This window comes from Pyrus communis, chromosome 8, assembly GCF_963583255.1.
Source record: "Pyrus communis chromosome 8, drPyrComm1.1, whole genome shotgun sequence".
Taxonomy (NCBI): domain Eukaryota; kingdom Viridiplantae; phylum Streptophyta; class Magnoliopsida; order Rosales; family Rosaceae; genus Pyrus; species Pyrus communis.
In genome coordinates, this window is record NC_084810.1 from 17,499,200 (window position 1) to 17,507,656 (window position 8,457).

Here is an 8,457-nt window from a genome sequence, read left to right on the forward strand (position 1 = left end):
GTCTGTTCGACCAGGATATAACTACCTAATTGTACAACCCGCACTGGATTATAGAACTCTAGCGAATTGCTTTGTGTGTTTACTCTCTGGAAATTTTGTACGGAAGACAAAGGAGAAGAAAAAGATAATCATCGATGAAAATGAGGACACTAGTTATATAGGCTCTTTCATACCTCTTCAAACACCTTTTGGATGTATCTGAAGCTATACAGCTCTTTCCAAAAAGATACAACTCTTTCCAAAGAGTTGTGTCTATTAATCAAAACGTTTTTAATTAATTTAATTAAAAACTTAATTCGAAATTAAAACTAATTGATCAAATTAATTTTAATTCCTTGGCCCCAAGTGCCCCAAGGCAGAAGGTCCTTGTCTTGATTAATTAATATTAATATTATAGTATAATCATCAAGCCTAATCCACAGCTTGTCTTATTTGTTCTCCTTGCATAAGTGGTATTTTTCCTATGCATCTTTTCTTGCAGTATTTGTCCTCCGATGCAGGAGTGGAATGCAAATCTTGCATTTGAAAGGTCATTTAGAACATCACTTCTCAACGACTCATCATGCTTGGCAACTCCAATCATCATATTAGTAGTTTGAAAATGAGTACTGGAGAGTAATGCTAGGTAAGTAATTAGAAAAGTTTCCAGGTAGTCGGTTCCTGACTGGAAATTTGATTTCAAGTTCTGATTGAGTGCTTTCTTTCTCCTAGTCCTCCAAGTGAGAATAAGGACAAAGAAAATGATAGGGAGATTGCATGATATGAGATACTTTTGCTCTCGTCCCTGATGATATGAGATATTCTTGCTCTGGTGTGACTTATTTGAAGAGGTATTCTCGGAGAGGAAGAAAATTAAGTATTTCGAGATGCTTTGATGAAGATGCATTCTCGGAGAGGAAGAAAAGTTAGATATTTTTGTAAGTTTGTCTTGTTATAGAAGATAGAGGTCGACATATATAGGGATTTCCCAATAACACGTAGTGGTTATGTGCCTTTACTTTTGTCAGCAACTGTGGTGTAATTAGAACAGTAAGATTCACGTGTTTTCAACTTTATCAGAGATCTTTGACAAAGTTGCACTTGATATCCAAAAGCTGAGATTGCGTCTAAGAAATGTTGACAAACTTTATCTTGAAAATCTGGCTTTTGAAATTCGGAGAGCGGTGTCTCTTCGATTTTTGAACAAGTGGCCCTGTTACTTCTTCTTTTATAGAGGCATCAATTGTGCTCAAAATGTATGCTTGAAAAACTACTGCGTGTAGAATTTTCCCTTTCTTGCATTTTTGAGATTTTATCTGACCTGCTTTTTCCTTCATCATTTTTGAAAAATGGCTTGCCCATCTAACATTTGCTTAAATTTGAGTCTTAAGAGTGGTACAGACAAGCCGCGTCTGGATAATATATGGTGCCCACCCTTCTTATCTTCATATGGTCCTTTTGCGGTTGGGGACTCTGTGATGAAGAATGACCTAACTGTTATAGTGGTAGCTAGGAATCTTCTCGTTCCCAAGGATAACAGAATCCTTTCAAACCGGTCTGATGAGTCAGCCGTTCAAGACTCCTTGGCTCTCAGTATTCAGTGTGTGGGCTCTGTTTTTAGTATGGGCCAACGCTTACTTGCTCGAACTTACGAAGTTGAATCATTGATGGCTGAGGTGGCAAGTCTTAAACGAAAGATTAGAGGGCTCAAGCACGAGAATAGAGTGTTACACATGCTTGCAAATAATTACTCGATGAGCATGAAAAGAAAGCTGGACCAGCTATTAGAATTCGAATGTCGGACTCAAAATGACAATCAGGGGTTCGAATTTTTATTCCAAAGACACCCATTGTCTCAGCCGTCTGGTGCCTTCCCTTTCTGGGGTACTTCCGAGTACTGAGGCTTCACATGAGCAACCTTTGTGAAGGTTCCCTTCTGTTTGTTTGTTTTAACTCATGTGTATGTAATTTCTCTGGGATATTAATAGATAAGCATTATTTCATTCAATGTATTGTGCTAAATACAATAAATCATATACTTCACTAAGATGTGGTACTTCTGGACCAAATATCAATTTATCTTTACCTTCACGAAAATAAATGATCATTCTTAGTGTCTAAATAATTTGAGTATTCAACTCATAACCTTCAATCCATAGGATTCTTTATAAACATCATGGATAAGATTCGTGTTGACATATTGTTCGATTCTGCAGTTTGAGACAATCTCTCTCAACACTTTATAAACTTTCTAGACTCTTCAGGAGTCTAAATCTAGTATCATCGACTGTTGCAAGAGATTTTAGTATTTTACAACAATATCATAATGATAGTACTCACTAAGGCAATTTATATCATCCATTGGTATCGAGTACATAATTTATGCTTTACCCTTCTAGGTTTTTTTCAGGCAATTTGAATCCTTCAGGGATTTTCTACACTTCATGCCATATTTTCCTTTGGAATTTATACAGAGAAACTTGCTTCCATGTATATTTGAGGGATTTACTTATGGAGATATGATGTGGGCGACTCATAACCCTTCGTATATAGTTCTCCATTCATATGAACTTATTTATATGAGCATAATTTTAGGTTTCAATTAGTAACTTTGTGTCATCATGTGAGTGTAATTCATTGTATTACAAATGCCCATATGTAACCTCATTTGGTTCAACATCTTTTGGCTATTTGTATTATATACACATATATAGGTCCATTTTTCCACATTCTTACAAGATTGTAATGGAATTGCCTTGCTCCATTTTTGGCAAATCATATTTCCTTTCATCGACGAACAAAAGAATGTGACTCAATATCAATACAGCTCATTGATGAATTTAGTAGCTATTTGTAAAAACCAAAATTACCATTGGTTGTCATCAATCATTGATTCCATATTCTCATGTGCATGCACATGCATAAAACCTTTTCATGAACATTGTAATAAGTTTCATAAACAATGTAGTAAGTTTCATAAATAGTATGTGTTTTTTATTAAAATTTAAGTTCTTTTGTCATTTTTGTTAAAATGTAAGAGTTTTTCATTAAAATTTGAGTCTTTTTCATTAAATAAAGTTATAACATGATTTTTGGTTAAAATAAACTTAGCCCAAAACCTTCTCTTATGCCACGCTTGAAATTTTGCTAATATTTATCACAACTATAATGTTTAAATAATCATTCTGCTCCAAAAAACAAATATCACAACAATAGGGTACAAACCTATGAGGCACATATATGGAAGGGAGAGCAAGGATTTGGTAGCGTGTTTCACTAGTTAAAAAGGGGTGTGGTTTATTTCCTACACATTCTCATAATTTGTAGCCATCGGATCCAACTGAATTAAAGAAAATCAAAGAACATAAATTAACAAAAGATATGTGAGAAGTAAAAAATGGTGTGTGGATAGCACATCCCTTAAAAAATACAGGTATATTTGATTCTAAATGGATCAAAACTTACAATATTAGAAATATAACAACCATATTTATCCTAATTAACAAAAGGTCAATAGAGTTTCAAAGACATTAATGCACCTAAACTTGAAAAATTACAAACTAGTGCCGTTACATGTAGAGATGGCAACGTTTTTCTCAAAATTTTGATATTTTTGGATAGGTCACTCATCTCAGCTTTAGACTCTGCATTGTAATTTCTATTTTGCACTTCTGCTTATTCAGACTCTACATCGAAGTTTTTATTTCATTGTAGTTGAATCAGTCACAACTTATATTAGATTTTAGGGATACCTAAATTTTACATCCTCAAGGTTTGTGATGATTATTAAACTGGGCCGAGAAGTTTCAATTTTCTCAAATTGCTCCCTAAAGTTTTGAAATTGTTTCAATTTGCATCTCTTGTATATTTGAACGTCTAATTATTCTTTACATTGATCAGTTTTTTTGGGTTATGTCGTGCAAATGTGACCCAGTTATGGATTCCATCACCATGTCATCAATTTAATGAAAATTCAAATGATTCATTAGACAAAAGGTGTACATGTATTGTCAGTCCCCGATCTCAAGATATGCTGTCATGACTCGCCTCGAGGCATGACCAAAAACAAAACAATGGTTCAACAACGCATTAACTTTTTCTTTTATATCATGACTGCATCTAACCTTTGTTAGATTGCTTACATACCCTAACACAGGATTAAGCCATTCGTAGTTCACCGTTTGATAACCTCTGACATTTCTCATAGTACTTCTAGCAGAAAAACATATAGTTCTAGAATCACTCAATGAAACTCGAGTAGCATGAGTCACTAGATTCTACACTAAGTAATGAAATTATATGGCAGCTAGGATTGTTATTTTGTCATCCACTTGCATCATAAGTTTTCCAACATAATTCCACTATCACGAAAATAATCGATCTCATGAATCCAAGCCACACAATATTAACATTTAACTACATTAATCAACCAACAAGACCAAATATCACTCCACTAATTTTTAATAAAACCAACCTCTATAAGGTTTACCGTATTTCGCTACTGAAATCCAAGTATCCAACATTGTAACCTAAGTCATAACCACAACCGTGAACTTGAGTAACTTCTATGCACAAGATTTTAGGATTCCAAACTAACTTAACAGAACTAAAAGTGAAATGGAATTCTGGAGCACTTCAATGAAACCCAATCGAAGGTAGGGTACCAGACCATTGAACGAAACCGAATAAGGAAAAGGATTATAGATCACTCAACATAATCCAACTAGGAAGTTGTCGCCATTGCAAATATGCTAAGAAAAACCATAGGCATAGTCTAATAGTATAGGTAGAAATCACCCATCGCTGATACACCAAGCATAATCACTCCTAGAATACGTACGATCCTCCATGGAGGATATATCAAGCAGGATGGTATCCTATAATACTAGGTGATTACCTATTGTGAATATACCAAGCATGATTGTTCCTAGAATACGGATGGTCTCCTAACATAGATATACTAAGCAGAGCCATAAACATAGTTTAATAGTGTATAAAGTATATATAGTGATCACCCATCATATATATACCAAGCAAGATCACCCATTGAATATGTATGGTCCCCCATTACTGATATACCAAGTAGTACCCTATCCTATAGTACTAGGTAATGATCACCCATCACACATATACTAAGCATGATCACTTTTAAAATGTGTATGGTCCCTTGTCACGAATATACTAATCAGAACTATAGGCACATATCCAAAAGTATGGTCTTCCATTGCAAATTAACCAAGTAGGACCACTTATAGGAACAAGGTTACCAAATAGGCAATGACCATTAATGCAGATTAACCAAGCAAGACCACCTATAAGTACCATGTACCTAAGCAGGCAGTGACCCTTCAGTGCGGAACCAAGCAGAGTTACCCCTATAGTGCTTATGATCCCCCAATGCAGATTAACCAAACAAAACCATATTCATGCATCAAATGGAGTGGTCTCCCAATGCGGATTAACCAAGCAGGACCACTCATATACCACATTGCTACATGGTTCAGTTATATCATCATACATCATATATCATACATCCTACATCATGCATCGTATATCATACAACAATACAACACGAATCACAATTGTAAGGACATACACTATCGATTCAACATGACAAACCTATAGAATTATCAAAGACACTGGCCAAAAGCCCACTTCCAACAACACCGATGTTGTCCCCAACTTGATAATTACCACCTGCATAATCCGTCAGGTGTGTGGTTTTACCACAAAAGGCCTCGGTACTAGTTGGAGTGAGGTTAGCATATTTAAACTAATTTTTTCACCAAGATACGATCAATGTGGGATATTTCAACAGAACCAAATATCTTATCATACAGACATACAAGTCTTACATAATCTTTTTAATATGTACTTCACTCATCTTTTCATACCAGCACTCACACATATTGTTTATATCATCATATCATCTAGAAGTTTAACAAACATGTAAGACCATCTCCAATGGTTGGGCTAAAAGCCAAATATTTTAGCCCGAAAAATTTAGCTTTTAGCCCAGAAACAGCTTTTCTGCTCCAACCATTCTAGCCTAAAATTTTAGCCCGGGATTATTAAAGAATAAACTTAGGCTATTTTTTTTGTTAAATTAAATTTTTAAAAAATAATAAATATGTAGACTATCGTAAATTAATTTTATGAACATTTTAATCTAAAAAAATTTAAATTCCGATAAATATTGGGTGGAGTCCACTCCGATTTCTGGGCTAAATTTTGGGGGAAATTTGGCCTTGGTTTAGCATTTAGCATTTAGCCCAAATTTTCCCCTTGCGTTGGAGTGGGTTTGGGGGGTAATTTGGCTTTTAGCCCACCATTGGAGTTGGTCTAAATCAACAGTAAGGTGCCACTTGCATGCAAACCAAGGTGCACATCTCCAAAATGGCCTGCTGATTAAAGTAGGTCCGCTAAACTTTATTGGGTCTCTAGTAATACTAATTCTAGAATTTAAGAGTGATTGAAGACATTTGACCAAAAGTCAGCCCTCGATCAACGTAGTTAACGGTAGGGTCAACAACCTTACGTAGTATAATCCGGAAGATCTGCACATTAGATTTTTAATCGTAACTTCCTAAGATCCTCAAATATTACGCATAATCACATATTATAATTTCATGACAAACCAACAACTGAATCTTCGTCTACAAAGGTCATGTGGCCTCATTATGAAACCAGGTTCGATTGGTCAAATCTCATCAACACAGATATCAAAATCAGATTCAGCGCACCAAATTTAGCCTAGGAAGACAAGATAGGTTATCGAGTCCACGAGCCACCACCAAGCGGTAGCAGGTGCCCCGGACTTGCCGAATTTTCCAATTAACGCCAAAATGACTCAAATACACCAAAATGAATATCGTGAGGAGTGGAGCAAGAGTACCTTCGCGCGGAGTCTAGTTTTGCCCCAAAAAAATCCTGAAATCAACAAGGGACCATCATAAATCTTCAAAATCCCTGAACGTCAATTTGATGTTACCAGTGCTCCAACAACTTGAATTGTAGTTGGGTTTTGCTATTGGGGTGAAGATGATTTGATTGGCTGTGGTGGATGACGTTAGCATGCACGAAAGAGGATGATCATCGCTGGCGAAAATCTGGGAAAAAGGTGAAGCTCGGTTGGCCATGAAAATGAGGCCAAATGGGGCAACCTGGGGGTATTTCTTGTTCATGAGGGTGAGACGGTTTAAACAGTGGTGGCGGGGGCAGATTTGATCCTCAGAATCGGCTAGAAAAGCCCCCCTGAAATTTGCTGAGAAAATGGGTTAAACCTTGGTAAGAAAGAAGAAGTCCAGGTCGCATGTGGGTCTGGTTCCTTTCCTTTGTCTGCACCCCCACCCCCACCCCCACCCCCCCCCGGCGCTCTAGCTAAATATAAGTGCGCAAAAGACTAATTTGCCCTTACCTTTGCAAGCTTATATCTCTTTAGTTACAAATCCGATTGGCGAAACGGTTTTTGCCTTCGCGTTTGTGTTGCCAAGCTCTATCCAAAAATATTAAGAGTGATTTCAAATGGTCAACGGATTTTTTATGGTTACTTACGAAAATCAAACTTTAAGAAACTAAAAATCAATTGATGAAATTAAAATAATTTCACAAAATTGTGAGGCACGATAATTGAACAGTGAAATTTGGGGATGAGATTTCACATCGATACAATTTCAAAACCTTAAGGCAATGTGAGGATGCAAAATGTAGGTTAGCATTTTGAAAATCACCCCAAACATGGAGGTACAAAATTAAGTTTGGATAGATTTTAGTATAACCGTTGGCTACTTTTATCTATTTTTCTTGTTTTCGACTTGAACATATACTGCATCAAGTAACCTTTATGTCTTAGAGATTAGCTCCGGGTTGTTGGGAGTCCAAAACTCAAAACCTAATCCCTAAGCTATAAGCTTCACTGCGTCCAAAGGAACATTTAAAAAAACAAAGCTTAAACATATGAGCAATTAGAAAAGTGGAGCCAAGTATGGAATACAAGGAGAAGACGTCAATGTTAGGTCAACTAACGCGGATAAGTGATGGTACTCCATTGGCATTGCCAAAAAAATACAGACATTTTGATAACATATTTATTGAGTAAAATATTGGAGAAAATTGATGTGATGATTAAATAGAACCAACTATTAACCATAATTGATGTGGTGATTAAATAGAAAAACTATTTAAAAATATGTAAGTTAATGACTGAATTAATAGATAATTAGGTTTCTTTGTTATAACTAACCCACACTTTCTTAAAAATAAAAAATTAAAAAAAAAACCTAACCCACACTTATTATAATATTTTTTGGTGACATATGTGTCCCTAAATTATATGATTTTTAGATGACATACCAGATAAATCTTGATTTAAATCACTACTTTTTCTTTGACTCTTGTTCTTTATTTATCCATGAGACGATCTCAAATAAGCAGGTATAGAAATTATAATGGTAAGCCATGATCGAATCTATGGAAGCA